This window comes from Corapipo altera, unplaced genomic scaffold, assembly GCF_003945725.1.
Source record: "Corapipo altera isolate COAL_440 unplaced genomic scaffold, ASM394572v1 61129, whole genome shotgun sequence".
Lineage (NCBI taxonomy): Eukaryota > Metazoa > Chordata > Aves > Passeriformes > Pipridae > Corapipo > Corapipo altera.
The window spans coordinates 747,933-770,832 of record NW_020884955.1 but is presented as its reverse complement, the minus strand read 5'-3'; the positions used below and the strand labels follow the sequence as shown (position 1 = coordinate 770,832).

Here is a 22,900-nt window from a genome sequence, read left to right as displayed (position 1 = left end):
CAGCATCTAAAAGCTGTGCCGACAGCCTGTTGGCCAGTAGGAAGAAAAAAGTCCCACTGGACTCACTGCTACTCAGTCCTCCGGGAACAACAAGGAAACCACCTCCTTCACCTGGAGAGAGCTGCATCTGCAAATACAGACCCCTCAGCTGCAAAGCAGATATGCTTTATTACTGTCTTCCAGGACCAACATCCCTTGTATCACAGGGATGCTGGAGTAAGCTTTGACTTGTTTCTCTCTTATAGGCCCCAAGCTCAGCCCTGTGCAGGGAAGAGCACTGAACTGCCCTGCCTGTGTTTGGAGCCACAGTAGAGCTTGGCACTGCTGGTAGTACCAGGAGACAGTGTTGAGACATGCAGAGGGAGAAGTGGGAGGGTAAGGGTAAGCGGGGAGAGGTGGTGGCAGCCTAGGGCTGCTTCACCTTAACTCCATGTGCTAGCAAGTTTCTTCTAACAGGGATCTCAATCAGCTCCCTGCCCCATGGAGGGATGTGACAAGTTGTTCAATTATTGCAGATGAGTGTCTGCACTAGGACCGTTGTAACTTTTGGGGCTACATTAAGCTTTATCACATTCAACAGGTTTAATTGTTGTAATACAAATATGTCTTTTGCTTATCTCTGGAAGCATTCCTCCTCCCCCCACCCCGCCCCACCCTCCCCTGCATTTTGAAGACTTAGGTTTCAAGTTCACGTCTATCAGTACAAAAAGTAGCAGGACATGCCCTATCATGTCCTGGACACCCCAAGCCAAAAAAAGAGAGAGCTGCACCCTTTCCCCCTCATTTAGATACTATCTTTTATATGCACTTAAAATGTGCACGTAAAGCCTTATCACGCCCAAACCATTTCCGAAGCAATGAGCAGTCACTTTAACTCTTAGAATTTTGAAGGACTGTAATTCCAGGGTAATTTTACCACTCTCTCTGAAAGTCTTTTGTATTTGTGTTACTGTATTCATCTCATAAACAAAACAGACCCGAACATGAACATATCAATCACATTATCAGCACAGAGAGGATTACCTAGCAAGGCACTTAGAATATGCTTTGCACTCCTGTTGAGTCCAAAATAGCAGGTAGCCCATCTTACTCTGTAATAGGATTAACACTGGTGGAAAAAGTGTTAGTACCTTTCTGGTGTTCATAAAACCCAATTCTCCTATTAAGTTAGAGATGCGTAAAATAGCAAGTACTTAAATTGGGTAAGTATTAAAAAAACCCCCACAATACCCTGGAGTATTATCATCAGACCACTATGGCAGAAAGGCATGAGATAAGGTATTTCTTGACCCTGCAGCCTATAAAATCTTTGGGATAAAGCCTTATGGTTTTTTCATGGTGATCTGGAAAGTCCAAACAGCAGCAAGGTTTTCTTTGATGTGCAGAATCCAACATGCAAAAGTCAGAGAAAGAAGTACCAAAGAACAACTCACGACTCCCTTCTTCCTTTTGCCTTTGCCTTTCTCAGTAAGAGATCAAGGTTACAGGTCAGCTTCTTTCCTGCTGAACACCTATGAACTTTGTGCACTGGGTCATCATCCATTCCCTCTCCAAGGCGATTCCTACACCTGGGGAAGGACAGGGATGACCTTGATGGTTAGACCTTAAGCCTGACTCAGGCAGGATCACTTGGCAGATTATGTTTTCTCACATGTTTCCTTGTGTGTTGCTGGTACATCTCTAATGAGCTAAGGGACTCTCAGTGAGGCTCAGTTCATTTCAGCACCAAAGAACCAAAATGTGCTGCAGCATCGTGGCAGCCAGCATGTGTAGGGTGTGCTGCCACAAGCTCTGCCAGATTTCTGAGTCTTATATTGCTCCACGCTTTTCTCAAAACCAGGCTTCTGTGGACACAGGAGTACACAAAGATCTCAGCTTTCAACTAAGCATGACATCTGAACCCAAAGATTTTGAAGAAAAGCAATTTAACCTTCAAGTCCTACCTGACCAACCTAGTGGCCTTCTATGATGGAGTGACTGTATTAGTAAACAAGGGAAGAGCTACAAATATAATTTATCTGGACTTCTGTAAATCCTTTGATATAGTCCCCCACAACATCCTTCTCTCTGAATTGAAGAGAGATTGATTTGATGAGTGAACTGTTAGATGGACAAGAAATTGCTGAGTGTTTACATCCAGAGGGTAGTGGTCAACAGCTCAGAGTCTCAGTGGACATCAGTGACAAGTGCTGTCCCTCAGGGGTCTGTACTGGGACCAGTGTTATTTAATATCTTCATCAATAAGATAGATGAAGGGATTGAGTGCGCCCTTAGGAAGTTTGCAGATGACACCAAGCTGAGTGCTTGACATGCCTAAAGAGGGACATACCTTTCAGAGGGACTTGAACAAGCTTAAAAAGTGAGCCCATGGGAACCTCATAAGGATTCACAAGACCAAATGCACAGTGCTGCACCTGGGCTGGGGTAACCCCCAGTATCAGCACAGGCTGGGGATGAACAGATTGAGAGCAGCCCTGCTGAGAAGGACCCAGAGGTGCTGGTGGGTGAGAGGCTGGACATGACCCAGCAATGGGCACTTGCAGCCCAGAAAGCCAACTGTATACTGGGCTTCATCCGAAGCAACATGACCAGCAGAGCAAGGGAGGGGATTCTGCCCCTCTGCTCTGCTCTGGTGAGACCCCACCTGGAACACTCTGGGGTCCAGCTCTGGGGTCCTCAGCACAGGAAGGACATCAACCTGTTGGAGCAAGTCCAGAGGAAGTCCAGCAAGTCGATCAGAGGCATGGAGCACCTTTCCTATGAAAGCAGACTGAGAGAATTGAGTTTATTCATCTGAGTTTATTCATCTTGGAGAAGAGGAGGCTTTGGGGTGACCTAATTGTGGCTTTCCAGTACCCGAAGGGAGCTACAAGAAAGCTGGAGAGGGACTTTTTACAAGGGCATGTAGTGACAGAAAAAAGCAGAACGGCTTCAAACTGAGAGAGAGTAGATTTAGATTAGAGATTAGGAAGAAATTCTTTACTGTGAGGATGGTGAGGCACTGGAACAGGTTGCCTAGACAAGTTGTGGATGCTCCATCCCTGGGAGTGTTCAAGGCCAGGGTGGATGGGTTTTTGAGCAATCTGTTTTAGTGGAAAGTGTCCCTGCTTGTGTCAAGGGGTTGGAACTAGATGGTCTTTAAGGTTCCTCCCAACCCAAACCATTCTATGATTCTATGATTATCTATTAAAAATTTGCTACTAAAAGACAATACCTTGCCTTTCAGTTTGCTCATACTTCATAGAAGGTAATATGTGGCATTATGCCACAATCAGATATTGCTGTGTATGTATTACATTACCAAGTGAAGACTCACACAACCAATTTAACTACAAGCAATTGTATGTAAGTGGCCACTCTGCTGGGAAGATGCACACATGTGGAGTTCATCCTAGATACCTTTGCTGCTTATTTCTGAAGCCTGCTTTTATAGGAATGAACTGCCCCAAACACACAACACAGCCTGACATGACTGTCTTCAGTGGCATTCAAAGATATAAGGCACTGCAAAAGCACAAGGAAGCAAAACAATCAACTTGTTACATATTCTTAATAGGTGAGATCCTGGGATTTCAGCCATTCTTGAAATCTGTTTAATGAGAATAGATGAGTAATCTGCTATTCTGACTACCAAAAGGCCTGAAAATAATCCAGAAATCATTGATTTCCAAAAGGTTAAATAAAGCTGCTTCTAAACTCTGCCTGCTTCGTGCAATCCTAGAAAAAAACTTGGATGCAACAAAATATACATCAACTTTAATACTGGATAGCTCAGCAAGATCACTTCCAATCACCTCTGGGAAAATGCAAACTTGCTTTGCAGTGTACAGATTTTAGTCAGCTAGCAGCTTACAGGAGCACGTTCTGGTTTGGGAGTGATGAGTCAAATCTCTTAGCTATTTCTGTTAGAAAAGAAATAATTTTCTGCATTAAAAAAAAAACAACAACAAAAAACCAAAAACCAAAACCAAACCCTTTATGGTAGTTAAGGAAGGCTTTATGAGAGACTAAATCCTTTTTGCTTTTTTTTAGTCTTGCTCATGGTAACAACATCTCATTTCTCAGAGACAGACGAATCTTCTGGAACTTTGTCTCTTCCTTGCCTTGTACTGCTGCAGAAACTGGAGCTAATGAACCGAAAGCTGTATGAGAAGGCAAGACTCCCATTCAAAGGCTGTTTTAACCTCTTCCAACAACCCATTTGTCACAACGTAATGAAGCAGAAAGACCATCTTTCCTACACACAGGTTAAAGATGTCTGTGCCATAAACAAAATCCTTGATACTGTTTCAGAATCCGTTGTTTTAACAGAGGGCTGACTAAACAACTGCTTGAGCTGCTCCACAGCCTCAAGCTGTATTCCTCCAAGGAAGACCAGCTCAGCTGAAAGCTGGGAGCAGACCCCAGTATGCTGTACCATTGTGCCTATTAAGAGTTGGTCAAACTTGACTGCACACATAAAAAATGTATCCCATACTACAGCAGCTAAAACCAGTGGGAAACAGAAAAATGTAGGTGCAGCTATTTCTTCCCCACAACTTCTCCTAATTAAGCCTAAAAATGTCTGTAAGGCGAGCCCTGCCCCATCTTTTTGAAACCAGTCACTACATGTGCTTGTCAAAAGTACTTCTTTCATGCTGTTCTGTAAATAAAAGCCAGCTGGAAATTGCAAGAACACAGAGTGAAACAATGTAAATATCAAATAATCCAAAGTCTTTAAGTAATGTTTCCAAACACAGGGAGAGTGGCAGGTATATTGTACTTGCACGGAGGATTTCTAAAAGCCAGTATTAGTTCATGTGTAAGTGTATAAGGACAGAATACATGAATTGGGCATGGAATATGGCCCTGTGCAGTTGGAGGTTTGTACAGGACTTTCAAAATTCATACAGCAAATGACAAGAGCTTTGAGCCAACCACGTGTTACTGTATACAAGCATCCTCCACTGTCCCTGGGTCCCCTGGACAGCTTCAAGCAGCAGAAGGCACACACTGTGAAGATGTACCACCACTTTCCATTCTGCACAGCTTCTAGACCCAGCAACAAAAGATGATCTCAGCACACACAAAAAGATGTCTAGCACAAAGTGAACCTAAACTTTGCAGAGAGAGACTGTGGCCCTCTGCTCAGCACATCCGGAGTTTTTGGATGAGTGTTGGGTTTCCCAAGACATCAGAGATGCTAAACTGAAGAGTTCAAACACAGGATCACAAAGATGTCCTGGGAATGGGAATACAGGACATTATGGTAAGAAGTGGAGGAAACTGGTCTTCTTCAGCCTGAAGAAGGCAAGGTTACTGTGGGGTCTATTTGCAGTCAGCCATTGCCTATTTGAGCAAGAGGCACCTCTTCCCTGAGGCACATGAGGAAACAGCAAGACAAGAGGCATGGGTTGCAACAGGGGAAGTTCTGGTTGGACATAAGGAAAAAATTCCTTTCCATTGTTGGTGTAGACAAGGCCAGATAAGAGCTGATTAGACCTGTGTCCTAGGAGATATTCCAGACTCAGCAGGACAAGGCAACCTGGCCTAGCTTTGGTGAGTCCTGCTTTGAGAAGGGAGTTGAACCGGGGGGGCTCTGGATGTTTCTCTTCTAATCTACATTTTTCCATGCTTTTTATGACCCTCAGGTGTGGATTTTACAGTTATTGATTTGGGGATGTAGGTAGGCTTTCAGCATTTCTGAACTTCAGGGGTCTGAGCATCCCTTGTGAGTCACCTCTCACTCAGCCACCATCACTGTTTGCCATGAGGCTTTCAGAAATAGAACTTAGAGAGCAGTTCTGGACATGAGATACAAGTTTAAGAGACCTCAGCTCACTCCTTCCAGTAACAGCACTAAAAAACCCTAAGTTGTTTGCCCTCCTCTATTCTTTTGTTAGCTCCAGTCCCTACTTTCTGCATCTTGGTCTGCCACCAGATCCAGAAGAGCCTATCCTGAGCCTCCCTGGCAGCAGGCTTGGCCAAGACAGGGACACAGATCATGGCAATGCCTCCCACTCTGGTGCCCCCCATCCCAGATGTTCAGCAGCAGGGCAGGATGGAGGTGCACCACAGTGGCATGGGGATGTGCCATCCCTCCCAAACCTCTCTGCAGTCCCCTCACTGTGGGGTGGCTGATAACGAACCCAGGCTGTGGAGTCACCTTGGGTTGCCCAGGGAGCAATGGTGCCCAGGAGAGCGGTGCTACTGCTGGAGAAATCTGTCTTAGTCTTTGTGGCCTTCACCCAGCCCTTACCCTTTCCCTTCCTTCAACACCACTCACACACTTCTGCGCCCTGCTGCAGCCTATACTCTTTTCAAAAAAAATAGCAGCCACTCATCCTTTGGCTTATTACATTTGTTAACCCGCTTAACAGCACCACTGAAAGGTGAAAGGGGACCAAACCCAAAGCCTGAAAGGAAGATACCTCTTTCACTCATTTGTAACAAAGTTTTATCAACTAAAACATCTGGCATGTGTTAGTCTCACTTGTCCTTGTTTAACACAAAGCAAAGAATTGGAATAAGCCGGTAGGACGCAGCACGGGAAGCTTGGGGGCAGAGCCAGTGGCCAAAAAGATTTGATTTCATAGGTGTGTTTCTTTGACTTGAAACATTATTATTATATTCCAAATGGGTTGACAAGGCAAACAAGCACAATTGCTTCGTAGGCAGTCAGTATGGATGCTGAAAGCAGAGCCCCTTGGCCCATCCCTTCCCCAGACAGCTACTGCCTTCCTGCAACACTCCCAGTACACAGCCCGTCTAACGTGTTATTTTGTATGAAGAGTTCAGCCAAATGAGCCGTGAAGCAATGAGACAGGCAAAAATGAAGCAAGTACAAACCATGCCCACAGCAGCTCTCAGACAGGTTGGGAACTGTCTGCTCCTCCTTCATGGATGCTGTGACGAAGACCTGGCTGCACCAGTGTGGCAGAAGGACTCTCATGGATGTTTATCTCACCAGGAGCAAAGAGCAGAATATCAAAGAAATAAATACCCTCCTTGGCCCATTTTCTCCCTTGCTGGCCCAGTTTCCCTCTTTCTTTGGTTTCCAGCTCCATTCTCTTTGCTGGGCACAGCTGAAGAGAATCTCTGCCTGCCCAAGCAGCCAGGCAGCACCTGCCCTGGGCCAGTGCTGTGCAGCACCATTCCTGCAGTCTACAGGTTTGTTGGGGCCTCCCAGCAGACTGGAAATACGCACAAAGCCTGTTTTCACCATCAATAATTTATCTTTATGTTTCCTGCATATTTCCAAGAGTTGGGATACATGGCAGAAGCTGCCTGGGAGCTGGATCATTTGTGTGGCAGCTCTTATCTACAGAAGGAACCAAAGTTGTCTTTACCTGGGCAAGTACATGGAGGCTCCAGACTCCTTTCCCTCTGGTGGCTAAATCCCCTGAGATGCACAGCAGGCTGGGACGTAGCTGGGACACTCAGCCAGCTGCCAGGGACAGCCCTGGAGGATGCACCCCAGCAGGCCATGCTGTTCCTGAGTTATCACACACTGGGGTAGTTCTGTTCCCCACAGCCCTGCCAGGAGTGTGTCCCAGCTCCTGCACAATGCTGGCTTCAGGGTACCTCTCCAAGCACCCTCTCACCTAAATATGTGTAGACACTTATACCACCTGTTTTGCCACTGTTGCTGCTCAGGGGCTGGTTTCGGTCAGTGGAAGGAAGGATGAAGGAAAAACAGTGCCCAAGGGCTAGGAGCTGAGGTAGTCTGGTGGGACTGTGGTTGGGACCTGTGTGGGTGGGACCCTATGTGTGCTTGAAACTGGCCTGAATTTGAAGGGATACATGTGAGGGTTGTTACAGGAGTTTCCTGAAAGATCCAGGACCGTTCCACATCCTGGAAGCCAACAGGCGCAGCTCTACCCCATATCTGCACAGTTACATCCCCTTTCCCCTCTGCCACACCAGATGGACACATCCAGTCTGTGGATGGGGAGCTCTCCCAGGCCTGGGTATTGTTTGGGAGTGTCTGAGCCAAAGCAAGTGGCAAGGACAGTGAGGAACACCACACAGAAGTGATGGTGGTGGTGTTGTCAGGCCAGTGCCCAGCTGGGAATTAAAGGAAAGCACAGAGTTTGTATTTAGGTGAAGTTTTGGGTCATGAAGCAAAACTGGGGGATGGGGAAGGACAGGTACCATGGGATGTAAGGCCAAAGCAGCGTATATGTCATGTCTTCTCTTATCACAGGTGATGCATATCTCATTGCATTCCAGAGCTGCCTATTGTTGTACATGCATCTACAGTGTCACCATAATGGCTGTACCTTGAACTATGGGGATAGCTTGTGGGCAAGGACACCAGAAATGGTTTCAAAAAATGGTTTACAAAAAATTTGCTTTTTGCTTCTTTAAGGGCTATTCTTAAAGCAGTTTTTCCTTTCCACCTGTATTTCATGATTTTGAAGGAGAAAATATTTCAGCAGCAAGAGAGGCTAATTCTGTAAAAAAACACAGAGCATTTTATTAGCATATCATTCCTAGTAGAAAATTATAGACTGCTGCTTCATCTGTTCTTCTGCTGCCCCCCTGAGTGTCCATTGCTTGCTTTAGGACAGGCATATCTGCACAAAGAGCAGCTCTTGCTCTGAGTGCCACAAGCCCCGCGCAAGAAGCTTCTGAGGTCTGGGCTGTGCCAGAAAAAATGGGGGCTGACTCCTAGGCCAAGTCAAAAAATATGTATTTACAAATATTTAAGAAACACTAAAAGCAGACAGAAAATCTTGCCAGCCTTCTACTGTCTAAAAGCTGAGTGCTTTTCAGCCTGAGCTGAGTTTTAACACTCCACAAACACCACGTTCCACCCTGCAGTGATTTCCTTTCTAAAAGGCAACTCAGAAAATAAAATAGCTCCATTTCTTCCAGGCATATCTGAGAAGCCATTTTCTAACAGTAAAACTGACAGATTCAGCTGCTTTAATAACTGTGGTATTATCTTGACCTGAATTGCTTTCAGGGTTGAAGATTCTGCTGTGACCCTCACACATGAAACTGCTTGCAAGGGGAATGACTCCAGTGTTACCTGCTGTGGGGCCTCCAGGGTCCATTGCAAGCTGCTGCAAGAACTCTTTTCTCCTGCCAGATGTTTCTCCAGCAGCCTCACTTCATGGGTCACATCACCTTTAAAGGGCCTCTTCTACTTTCCAGTCTTCCTAGTCCCATTGCAGAGTAACTCTCATGGGTGCCCCTGCCTTAGAGACCATCACTGGAATGCCCTGCCTCATCTCAACACCTGGACCTGACAAAATCATGTGCACACATGGTATCAGTCTGGATTGTGAAACTGGCCCTGGCAACAAATATGGAAAACATGTCCAAATACACCTGTGAGGCAGTTGTGGTACAGTCTGTGTTAACCTCCCAGTGGAAAATGAGTGAGTTTTCAGATGCCACCTTGAAACAGTACCTTCTGACCATAACAGACAGGAAAGAAAAGAGGAATTCTTCAAAAGTGGTCTCATAAGTATATAGTTCTCCTCCTTGGGGCAGGTAAAGGGACTGTCTGTGTTTCCAAATGCATCTTGGCAGGCAACAAATTAGGCAACATGGAAATGGTCACAACACCCACTAGGACCTTCACTGAAGATGCCTAAAGGACCAGGGCTTGTACAAAGGATAAGGTGACGGTGGTGCTGGTAAAATCTTGTCCAGGCCCTAATTTTTGCCTACATCATTGAGAAGCTTTCAGACAGTCAAAGAAAACATTACTTAAACAACCAGCAACCATCTGGTTCTCTCCTCCTTGGTAAAGATATCTAAACACCTCCTCTTAAGTCTCCTCTTACAATGCCACTTGAGTAATATTTAACCCTTATCTCTCCGGCTCATAAAGGAGATGGAAGAACTGGAAAAGGACATAAAGATATTGGGAAGATGATGAGAAGTAAGGAATAGCCAACTACATCATGACATAGTGGTCTAGAAAAGAGATGACTAGAATGAAAGCAGATCCCATCAGTGGTGAGGGGCAAGGAGAAGGTCAATAGGCAATTGGTACTCATGTGTCTCTCAGTACAAGAACAAAGAGGAAAAAACCAAAACTAGCAGAAGGCAGCTTTACACTCAATCAGAGGAAGAATTTCTTCTAACCATACACAGTGCAGCTGTGTTACCGATTATTGCTAGTTATTTTAATCCCGCAGTCTTGCCTGCATTAAAAACCCACAAGACAAACTCACAGAAGTGGATGGACAAGACAACAGGACAAGACAAAATTCACCAAAGCAAATACTGCTGTGGTCAGGAGGAACATACCTTGAGCAGAAAGCAGGGCCAAACTTTGATGCTGACTAAAGAAGAGCATGAGACCCTGTGCTGGGGCAGCCAACCATTCAAAGAGAGTTACACCTCTCTTTTGTCCCACTTCATCCTCATGCATTATTAAATCATTACTGCCCTCACTAAAAACCAGCCACAGTAACTTCCAGTCATCACTTTGCCTCATGCCTTCTAAAGAAAATCTAACCTGCCTTCACATTGCCTGCTGCCAGATCCTCACTGGAGATTAACTTATCTTGACTGTGTTACAGAGATGTGCTCAGCTGAATCCATTCTGCAAAACATAGGGAAGGAGACAGCTGAGGGGGGTCCTAGTTAAAGTCTGCCACTACCTACAGGGCATTACAGAGAAAGCAGAGCCTGATTCATCTCAGAGGTGACCAGTGACAGGGCAGAAGGCCCTGGGGGCACAAGTTGCAAGAAGGTTTGGAAGTGAGGGGAAAACTTTACTGTGAGAGCAGTGGAGCCTCAGGACAGGCTGCAGAAAGGTGGTGGGATCTCTATCCTTGAAGAGATCAAGCAGTCAAACAGATGAGGGCCTGAGCTACCTGACCTAGTGCTGTGGTGAGCCCTGCTGGGCACACAGGGATGTATTGAAAACTTCTGGAGATGTCTCCTGACACAAATCTTCATCAGATTCTGGGAAACATTCTCCATCCAGTATGACCAGCCTTGCAAGCCAGAACTGATCATCCATGTATAATCAAATACATAAGTGTTCTTGACAGGGGAACAGCATCTTCCATGCATGATTGAGACACCAACTCACAAACTTCATGGGTGGTTCAGTGCTCAGCCGTGAGCTCCCTGACTCACACAGCACCTCTACACTGCTGCCTGCCCTGAGTACTGGAAAGGATATGCACGAGGGAGGAGCTGTACCTGGCACACATGCTGAAGCACCTTCATCCACTTTTCTGACTACCTCACTGAGGGATTATCTGTAATAGTGACTCCCACAGATGTCACAGGTGTTGCTTTATCCATGGCAAGGGGAGGAAGCCATAGAATTCTGCATGTAGCAGCCTTTAACTGCTGCCCTCTGGGGAATTCTCGAAGGGTTTAAAGAAAAGAGATCTCTCTTGTTTCTAATTAGTCTTTAAACAAAAGCATCACTACCAGTTCTCCCCAAGCTCAGTGCCACACTAGGCCAGGTACACCAGGCTCTACAGCACCATTTTCATTGCCCTGAGGAACTATGATGCACATAAAAGAGGTGGGAACAGCCAATTTTCCTGTTGTCCTGCATGGGTTTAAGTGGACACTAGAAAGCGGTTCACTTTACCCTTAAAGGAGAGAAATGGGCAGCTCCTGGATTCAGCCCTTCCTAAGACACAAAGTTTGTACCATCTGTATCAGTCTCCCATGGACCCCAGATAACAGTCCCATGGACATTTTAAAGGACCAGTTTGGATGAGAATTTTTGCACAGCTGCAAGAGGTGAGCAAAATCATCACTCAAAAAGAGACACTTGTTGAAAATGAAAATCCACCTCTATCTTCTCAAAAACAACATAAATATTATTTTTCTCTTTCTGTCGCTCTCTTTCTCCCCCTTCTGTCTGTAATTTGCTCTTCCTGGTGGAAAGGAAAGGAAGACTGACAAGACCTGAATAGCATTTTCTGTCACTACCAGTAAACCTTAGGAAGCAGAATGGACCTCTGACAGGGCTTTGTGGAATTCTGGATATGCTATCCATGTGCTTCTTCACTGACTGAAAACGTAAATATGAAAGCAATTCAAAGCATGTCCCTCTTCTATCTTACTTATTTCTCCTGTTTCTGGCACATCTCTTAATTCTTTAGCAATGAATGCACTGAGCTGGGCCACATCTAACTAGTCAAGCAAGCAAAATAATGTACATTTGCCTTGCCCTTTTGCAATGAAGAAATTCAAATCAGTTGCTCTTTCTGTGCAGATGGAGGGCCCAGAAGTAATTGAAACTGACCCAGGAATGTGTAGACTGCAGTGTCACAGTGGTGGTCAAATGTTGTTATCTCGTGAAAGATCCTTTACGTGGCTGGAGACAAAATGCCTCAAGCAGAAATCTGACATAGGATTTTTCATTCTCAATCAAACTCTCAGTTGGGGGTAATAACATAGTAATCAACAACACTTTCTCTATAAGACTTCCAGATTTCTACCAGATGACATCTCAAGGCATATGTGATGTGCAGCAATTCCACAGGGAACACTACACACACACACTGGATTTACCAACCACACACAGAGGAGGATTTTACCTGTGTGCTGAGTACACCCAGGACTGTCTGAGCATAAGTAGTTGACTCACAGAAATCGTGAACCAAGGTTTTGCAGCTTTCAGGTAATTTTGGATTCACTGGTTGTACACACAAAAAATAGGCCTGCACATGTGTCGTGGTTGCCATTCAGGATGAGTGGATATTGGCTGTGCCTTCAGAGATTACTGCTGCATTACACAGCACTACTGTTTGAATAGTGTACCAGACACTCACAAGCAGCCCAGATTCTGGTTTTTGGCCTGGACAAAATTTCTGCATGGGAAAAAGGGGACTTGCTTAGAAATCCTGGTTCTAGAGATACTCTCCAGATACTGAGGTCTCCGAAATTTAAGAAAGGCTACACTGAAATTATACTCATCCTGAGTGGTTGTCTGCTTCTCCTCATAAGCTGGACTACACACTGCTAATCAACTAAGCTAGGGCATGAAGCGAGACAAATGACGCATGACAATCCATGAGGGAGACACTTTCTACAGATGATGATAGAAGGGTTTGGAGTTTCCCTCAGGGGAGATATTCAAGAACTGTCTGGACAAAATCCACAGGATGACCTTGCTTGAGCCAGGAGGTTGGACCCTTCCAAGCAAACTCATTCTGTGATTCTGTGATTTTAATGTAAGGATTCCAAGTGAAAGTTAGGATCCTGTGAGCCAGGAGGAGGACAACCAAAGGAGGCTCTCTTTAATTGGTTCCTTGCTTCTGACAGGTATCCAGAGATTTTTACTAGAACTGTGCCCCTAATCTTTTATGTGGTCTTGTAGCACCTTGCTAGCACCTGTCTTCACTGGTGGTGATAGACACTACCAACAGAGAGATCATGGGACAGTCATCACTGCCAGCTTGAAAACACTGAATTATGTGCCCATGACTTACACAAGACTTCTGTGCTGACTGAAACTCAGTCTCAGCTACAGAGGGGCACACCACTGTTTGCCCTGGGGAGTGCACAGAAAGGATGCACTTTGCTCATCTGTTTGTGTAGGTTTTAAAATATTATTAAGAAAGTCTGGGGAATATGCTTCAACAACAGAGCTGTGGTTTGGGTTAATTCAGCAGCTTTCAACTCAGTTGCTGTGCCTCTCAGGGCTGCCTCCTTTCAGTTTCAGAGAAAGAGAGAAAGAACCAGCCAGAAGCTGGCTGCCTCATTCAAAACTGCAGAGTGTGACTTATGGCGGGAGTAAATCTCACCAGCTTCAACTTCTACTGAGGCAAAAATCTCTTTTTTTAGTCTCGATGCTCTTTTGTCAGCAGCATGAACACACAGAAAATTGCATGTTGCTACTATTTTTTGAGTCTATTGTTCTATAAACGATAGATTCAGAGGAACAGTGTTAAAAAAATAAAAGAGAAAGAAAAAAAAAAGAAAAAAGGAAACAACCCAAATGTCTGTCAACTGTGCAAAATGCATTCCTGCACTGCAGGGTGGGTGGTCTGCTTGGAGGTTGTTATGGTGTCAGCACAAACTGCCACAAGAGGTTAGTGATGTGTGTGCAAATACAGCAGCAGGATCTCTGCATTTGGAACCAAGTGTATTATATATACCTGTGTACGGAATCATGTTTAACACACGCACTCCACTCACTGGCCATCAAGTGGGAAGTGCCACTCTAACATCACATCTGCTCTCTGTCAGGAATTTCACTGGCATTTTAAAACCAAGGTGGATATACTCTCATTTTACACACGGGGAAACAAAGGCATAAAATTCACAAAAAAATGATAGATTCTGGGACCTGGAAAATGAGGTGTCTTTGAAAACGCAGCAGCAAGTTACCTGTCCAACTTCACTGATTAAATTACTAAGAAGATGGAAAGCCAAATCGATGCCTTTTGCAATAGGTGGTTCAGTGCAAAAATCCAACTGCAGCCCTTGCAGTACCAAACACTGAAATTCTTTTTCTTTACTGGAAAAGACCAGACGTCTTTTCATTTGGAAATTGGCTTTTGTATCAAATACTAAACATTTTATTGTGTACTTTGTAGGTGTGAGACTTGTAACTAAAGTAAATGAAAATTCAAAATTCTTACTATTCTTACAGCTGTGTTAATGCAAAAAAACACACATTAAAAAGAAGCTGAAGATATTGTCAGGTTTAGCTTCAAGTTAGAGGAAAGTGTATTTGGGTGGGGATTACATGACCAAGCATAATGGCCAGTTTCAAATAACTTAGCTAGATTCCACTTATGACTAATTCATTTTATTTTTTATAAGCGTTAAACTTAGTTGTCCCGTTGATTCTGAGGATGGAAGTCCAACGGCATTCACGGAACAGTAATTAAGAGCACCCTCTTGTGGTCATTATCACAGATGTTAATTTACTCTTTTATGGTAAGCTGTTAATGTATCTGCTTTGTCATGCCAACACTGTGCCCAGAAAGTTTATTTAAAAATGCACATGAAGGTGCTGTACGTTATTCATGTTATATCCGCCTAACAGGCACAACTGCAAGGTTTTATCTCGCTCAGTCACCAAAAATTCTACGCAATTGATAAAAATATTTTAACACTTCATGCAGCTTAAGGCTGCCATTTTCAAAACTGGCAAGGAAACCTTCAGGTAGGATACAAAAAATGATAGAGCAGTAAGTCTGGTCTCCATACCAGAGAACTTAGCAAAAACTATTGCAGAGGATGGAATTAATGTACAGCTGCATAAAGCTCTGTTGAGACAAAAGCAATGTGGCTACTGTAAAAGTGAGTAATTTTTTACATTTTTTACAGATCTGTTTCACTTCTCTGCAGCAATGATGAAACATGAAGACTTCCCATTTAACCACAGCTTTTCTTAAGATTCCTAAGTATAGCATTTACTAGAATAGAGAAATTAGTATCTGATAGTCATTAAACATAAAACACCATCAGAACACAAGTAGTAGGGGGAAATGTATGGGTGACTTATGGTAGCTTCAGTCAAATTAGCTTTAGTTAGGCTATATGAGAGTTATAGCATGAGAAACTGTCAAAGATAAGAGACAGTTGGATTGAGTCTTTACAAAAGCAGATTAGGAAGAATATCTTGAGTGCCAAGTAGTCAGCAAGCATGCTTTGTCTGCATTTAATTTCCAAACACACCCCCTAGACATGTACCACAGCACAAGAATTTGCCATATCATATTAGTTTCACACTGATCTAAATTTAATCATCGTATTGCACGATCAAGTTAGTAACTAAAACTCATTATCCTCTACCATGAGAGCATACTACTTACCAGATGGGCCCTTTGGGATTTGCCACGTAAACGTGTGAGTCAAGAGAACCAATGTCCCGTATGAGGAAATTTGCAGCCAGGATTCTGCCTGAGATAGGACCATTTTATGTTGTATACAAGATTACTGCAGTGTGTAATTCTGAGCAAACGCTTTGGGAAAAGTAAGAAGTAGCACTGTGAAGTCAGTTAGTGGAATGATGACACAAAAAAGGAAAGTATTCAGATTATCAGGGTATTAGGGAAAAAACTGAGGTTGTACAACACAGCACTAAAATGTCCTAGAACGCCACTTCTACGGACAACAGCAGGGACAGTCTCAGGAAATTAGGACATTGGTTATAAAGTATTCTAGTTCTTTTGAATGTACCATGAGAAATTACATTGTTCAGAGAAGAGATGGAGTGGCTAGTGCAGATAAACAGTCCAAGTCCAGGGATTTTTGAGATGATTTGTACAGGCACTTTCAGACTTCAGTGGGACTCCGAGGTAGAAGTTAATGAATCTGTGAGATGATGCTGGGACTTCACCAACTCTGCTTTTTTTGCTTTCTCAGAAAAGAAAAGAAAAAAAAAGGTGAAACTCATGAAAGTATTTCAAACATAATTTAGGAAAATGTGCAACATTCAGAACCACACCTCCCCTTCCCCCCCCTAAACTGGAAAAACAAGAAATGAAAAAATGGGGCTTGAGGAAGATCCAAACTTTGACAGATAAAATTCAAGCTGGTTGAGTTTAACCATGCTGACACACCCTAGAGAGACAGAGCACATGCAGACTCATGAGAGAGTAACACATCCCACCTGGCATTGGACTGTACCAGTGGTGCATCAGCTGCAGTGGCTGGCAGGTGAGCGTGTCAGATCTCAGTCAGGGAACAGTCAAGTGCTAGACAAGATGCTTTCCTAGACAGGTGAGGATACTTTCACTTGATGGTGAACAGTTTCATTGCCTCCAAATTCAGAGGGGATGTTGAAAACTGTGACCCGTTGACCATTGTTGTGAAGTAAACCCTGGCTGAGCAAAAAGCAAGGAAGTGCAGTCTCTTGCAACAAAAGTGCTGTGTCACTAGATCACTAACTAGATTCCAAAATCACTAATTAGATCCTAAATCTGGTCAGAGGGAGAAAAAACTCTTTTTTTTTTCCCCTCTCATTTATTTTTCTTCACAAAGAACTTCCCAAGCTATGAGCAATATGTGGACATATCACGCTCTTCCAAAAAAAAAAAACCCAACGTACTATCGAATGGCAAAGCTCAGTGTACCTATGCTACTAAGAAAGCAAATTCTGAAAGAGAGCAAACCAACCTCAAAAATAAAAGGGAGTATCTGGCTTTACCTTGCTGCTGCTACGCAAAAGTTTGACTTCAACAGCTTAGCCAGAAACATTTGGATGAAGGGGAAGTAACACAGGAATGTAATAAATGTCTCAAAGGGGCATCAGCAATTCTTTTTATTTTACTTCACTTATGAACACTTTCAAATTAATCACAGGTATTAAAACCTTTGGAATCCATTTTTCCCTGTTCCAAAAGAGAAATCAGTTAATGTCACATGTTAAATTGTTGTGGTCAGTGTTCTTCTTTCTGGAAAGGCAAAGCCAAGCTTTCCCATGGTGGGGGGAAGGAGGGGAAGCAAAAAATAAGACAAGAAAATCAATTAACTGAAGAAATCTACGTAGCAAGTGAAGACCCTGATCAGAAACTATTTTCTGGTCATGTTGAGAGAATGCATCAGGATTATGTTCAATATTCAAATTCTGTAGATGGCTCAGTCCCTCAGAAGCACCTCCCACTGGTCCTGCATTCCTAGGGGGCTTAAGCCACATGCTGACTCTGTATTCCTCTCACAGGGAGGCTGGTGTGAACCTAAAATGCATGGTCCAGTCATTAGGATCAATTCCACATTCTCCTTCTCCTTTTGTGCTTCAGCAGCCTGAACTGGTCACAGGCCTAGTGGTGCATATGGACAACATTGTGAGATGCACTTATCATATGTCTGCAGCTAACATTAGGGAAACAAACTGGAAAGAGAGATCTGATCAAACCTGTGGACAATGGCATCAAAATGTTTTGTAGAGATTTGCAAGGACCAGAAGAGACTTATCTTGCTTAAATCCTGGTAACTGGGATATGATTTTCTTGCTACATGAGACTTTGTCAGCTGTTTTATGGTTCTCCCTTCCAGCTACTCTCACAAGGAACAAGTCAGGCTGCCTTGGAAGCAATAGTAAAAAAATAAATCTCTTCATGGTATAGCTTAAAAAAAAAGTATCATACACTGAATGATATAAAGCAGAAATTTGAAGAATTTCTTCTTACATACTTATCTTTCCCATCTCCTTAAATACTTCAGGAAGGCCAGAATTTTACACTTTTCTCCAGAACACTCAGTCTTTCACCTAGAGCTCATGTCTTGGGGATTAATATAACAGATGATGTACCTATTTTCTGTCTCACAAATGCTCGACATCCTCTAAATAAAAAGACAAAATGACAAAAGCCTTGGGCGAAGTTTCTTAATGTTTCTAGTTGCTACAGGAAAGTTCTTGCATGGATTAAGTAACTGTCCAGATAGGAATATTGAGAGGGAGAATAAATGTGCCAATATATAGATTCCTTTTACATGATATGTGAATATTCCTACACATGATAAGCCTTGCACATTTGGAAAAAAGGCCCCAAAACCTGAATAGTTCGACTTTATTACAGTTGAGACAGGTCTTCAAAGCCCATTTCTGCTGGGGCAAGAATAATCCCAGCACCTTAGTTTCAGAAAAAAGGAAGTATTTTCCTCCAGTGGTTTTATGCTTTGTATTGAAGATACCAAATCATCAAGGCTGCCATGCCACAGTTACAGAACTTGTTTGCTGTTTGGACACGGTTTCCCACTCTTTGTGTGCAAGGAAGAGAAAGATGAGTCTTTTCTGGTAAACTACTGAAAGAGGATTTCTCTTTCTGGATTGCCAATCAACCACAAAAGTGTGTAGCCAGCTTTGTAGCAATCTCTGAAACGGTAAAAAGCAGCACTTTTTCATCATGCCTTGACACTTTCCTGTTCACAGATATGAAACCAGTGGTTTTTATTGATATCAAAAGCAAATATATTAAAGTCCTATTCAGTAAAGAGAATAAAACAGAAAAGTCACGTACAACGCTAGCAAATAAAAGATATTTACACTTTAATTTCACATTCTGTCATCTCTTGTAAGGAGAAAATGATAACAAACTTGCATTAAGATCTCCTGTCAGAGAAGAATGCCGATTTTTGTCTCTAAACATTTGCACTTTGGTTCTTGCCTACCTGTTCTTTTCAGATCTGTTGCTCAGGCATTCAACACTTTAGGTGTTTACCCCATTATCTGTCTGTTCAACCAAGATTACATACATCAATTGGGGTACAATAAATGGAGCGTGAAGACAGGTCACATTACTAAGAAAATCCCCTCCTACAGGTAGTGAGCAAAGGAGAAAATCTCACGGAGATACGACAAACTTAATTTACTCTGCATGTCCCATTCTGTCCAACAGGATGATTCACTGTGTATTTCCTGATCCTCAAGCTACAGCATAGGTGAATTCAGAGAGAGAACATACAAATCCAAGCAGGTGCACTGTCTGGTTTTAACAAGTTCACTCCGTTTTTCATAGGTCACGTGCTTCTTTTTCACCAAGAAGCCAGTAATACTTCTCCATTTATTTATTTAAGGCAACATAAGAAATGGGTGTATGAAAACAAAAATCTGATGAGAATAAAATCACAAAGGGCATGGTAGTTTTTTGTCTTACATCCCTAAGGACACAACTGAACTGTTCTCTCCCATCCAAAAAGCATTTGAAATCACTGGACAAAATCCAATGCCTTAGTCATGCTAAGAGGCAGCAGCCCAACCGCCTGTGGGTATTAGCTGGTCAGTTGCTGGCTACTGAATTCAAGTGTGGCTAAAACTGATGCTATCACCTGAACCACCAAACAAAGGGAGAGGGAGAGGGGGGAGGGGGTAAAGAAATTTTTCTTCACAGCTCCTCCTTCCAAAGAAAAAGTCATAGAAAAGTAAGACCGTTAGGTCTGTTCCTCATGGAACAAATGTTTTCAACTGAGGAAGGACAAAAAGATGGTTTGGTTGTGGGTATGCAATTGCAATGCAACTGTATGTATATTGTTAGTAAGACTTTGTGGACACAGAGATATAAGTGTATCGTGAGGCAAAACAGAAATATGTAGCCCAGCAGTTGCTCTATAATATTCTGGGTACAGATGAACATTGAGTCTGGTTTGAAAGAACCCCATCACACAGGCTTAATGTTAGTATGTGGCTCCCGGTGTTTCAGCGTGATCCTCCATGAACACAGAGGAAGAGGTGCATTGCCTCGGATGAAGAACTCATTCAGTCCAACATCCTGTTTCCACCACAGGTCACAGGCCAACGTCAAAGGAAGAGGAAAAGCAAGGCAAATACATGATATCTTCTCTGCAACACTCTCACAGCTTCCAACTGCTTTTAGCTCTGGGAATTTCCTGAGTGTGAGGGGTTGTTCATTCATTAACTCTCAACACAGCCTCTTCCTAATACTTGTCCAATCTTCCCTGCACTGCACCCCAGAGAAATACCCTGTACCCAATGTGCCATTCAGAAATACACTGCAGGAAGAACATCTCCTCTTGTTTATTTAAGGCCTGGTTCCCATTATCACAAATCTGGTGGTTTGTACTCAAAAAGTCAGTCACCATCCACCCTCTCCAAGTTACTTGGGATGTAACAGGCCTCAGGCATCCTCCCTCTTGAGAGAGAACGCCAATCCTACTCAACTGTCGCTTTCAAGGGACACAAAGTCAGACAGCTAAGCATCCTTGTTATTCTTTTCTAGTTCCAGCATTTTCTTTCTAAAAAGCAGGAAACTCAGCAGGGAACAGTGCTCATCATGCAAACTCAGCACAGACTTCTGGACTGCCATAAATATGACCCTTCTTTTGTTCTCTGTCCCTTTCCTTAAAATGTGCTTTTTTCCAAACACAAAGCTGATGTTCATGCAGGCCATACACACTTGTCACTCCTGGGTGGCAGCAACCATTTTAGGTATTCCTATGTTTTACGTAAAGTTAGAACTAGGTTTCTGCGCACACATCATCTTGCACTTACCTACCCTGTATTTAATCTATTTTTTACTGCTTAATCACCCTCAATTCTTTACAAATGACCCTCAATCCTGATAACTTAAAAAAGTTTTGCAGAGTCAGCGAACTTCTCATCTTGCTGCTCGCTGTTTCCTCCATGGGAGTGATGAATTGTGAAGCACTGCTTAGCTGCCTCCTTGTGCTCGACTACTCATTGGTGCTGGTCTCTGTGGCTATGAAATAATGCATGTCTATGCTTGCCAATTAACAGTCTACCTTTTAATATACGGCTACCAGCAGCCAAGCAATACTTGGTATTACTTGGCATACAGCACCCGAAAAACTGTGTAAAAACACAGATACCATTATGATTATTAACTCATGTGCACCTGTTAAGCCACGTGTGCTTAATATTAAGCATGAGTATTATTGCATGACCAGAGCAGTGCATATGAAATAGTTTGTAACGCCTTGCTAATACATAACTATTAGTTTTATGACCTTCTCACGACCATGAAAATTAGGAGCGCTGTATTTGATTCATTCTGATCAGAAGCAGAGCTGGGGAGAATATTCTGCTTTGATTGTCCAGTCAGACTGATTCTGTGAAAAACAAAAAATCTCAAACAAACCTCTAGTATACGTTTCTAAAACAGTTTCACTTAATAAAGCACTAACTGCACTGCATAGATAGTTGCAGCCCACAGCCAATTTTATTCGAATGCCTTGCTTCTGAATTTGTTTTTGTTTATGTATTCTGATTTCCTTTTAATCCTAATTCCAGTTTGGTTGCATAACAACAATGTCCTTCTGCCCTTAAAAACCCTTCCACAGGGTCTCATACTTGGCTTTGCTTTAATGCAGTTTTAGTTTGTGAATGATACAGAACTATTTGTTACCCCACAAGCACAACTCAAAAGTTCACTCCTCCCTAAATGTCTGCTCCTACAAAACAAGGAAAAAGAAATTGACGCCAGAATAATACAAGGAACACAAGCATATGCGTGTTTACTTTTCGAGCAAACAATCGCATTTCCAAGTCATCTAGTAAACACTTCTCTTGAATCTTCTTTTATTTCACTTATTTCTAATGTATTTATTAATCTGTTTGTAACTCCACTGTCACTAAGTAAGTCCAAAGGAGGGAGTGACGAGGTTGGAGAAATGTATGCTCATACTGTATAATTGCATAAGCTACTTCCTGTAGGCTGGGGTAATGATTTGCATTTTCATCTATTAAATACCTTGTGTTCTAGATCCTTCTCTCTGACTGTGAAAGGTATTTGGACATCTCCATTGTGGCACTTTTCCAACTTTATACAAACACTGGAAAGCAATCTTGCTGAAAGCAGACGGTTTAGTATGACTTGGCTATTAATTTTTAAGGAAGAGGTTGTGTGATCTGCGACAAGAGAAGTATTTTAATTGATGGGAGGAACTACATACCACTCGTGCAAGTATTAGAGCCACTTAAAATGTCTTCATCTGCATTTCTGTACATGTATGTAAATATATAAAAATTTCCCAGAAGCAGGATATTCTTTTCACAGCGTTCACAGCACACTCTGCTGGCTGCTGTCGAAAGTTAATGCCAAGCGAGGACGACATGCTAAAAGGAAATAAAATGTTTCAGGACACGGGAGAAACCCAGTACATGCAGGTAATTACCGGGCGTTTGAACGGAGAGGAACAGGGGACGTATTACGGGGGCAGCAGGGAAAGGCTGGCAGGAAACTAGTTTAGTTTCGCGGAAGAGAGAGACCTCTGTGGGGGAAGGGGAGGGAGGCTTCTCCCTGCGCTGTGAGGTCATCCCGATCCAGCATGGAGGCAGGGACCACGCATCTGTGCCAGTGCCTCCATTTCCGTTCCTTCAAGGACAGGGCAGGCGCTGCCTGAAAGGGCGAGGATCACTGGCTGCTCGGCATTAAGTGGCTTTGCAAGAAGGTGGCTCAGAGCCACATTTGCATGACAAAGCCCTTTGCGCGCCCCTCGTCTGTAGGGAAGGCTGCAGCCTCCATTTATCCTGCGCCGAACACGCGCG

At 43.3% G+C, this 22,900-nt stretch overlaps 1 long non-coding RNA gene across 1 annotated transcript in view; it reads right to left on the bottom strand.

Annotated features, from left to right (window-relative positions):
- Positions 1-22,503, bottom strand: part of LOC113956769 — a 32,473-nt gene extending 9,970 nt beyond the window's left edge. Inside the window, exons 1-2 of the long non-coding RNA XR_003530947.1 lie at positions 22,104-22,503; positions 21,361-21,462 (exon numbers count right to left, since the gene is read on the bottom strand). This is a non-coding gene — a long non-coding RNA (uncharacterized LOC113956769). The remainder of the gene's footprint in view (positions 1-21,360; positions 21,463-22,103) is intronic.
- Positions 22,504-22,900: the final 397 nt, after the last annotated feature.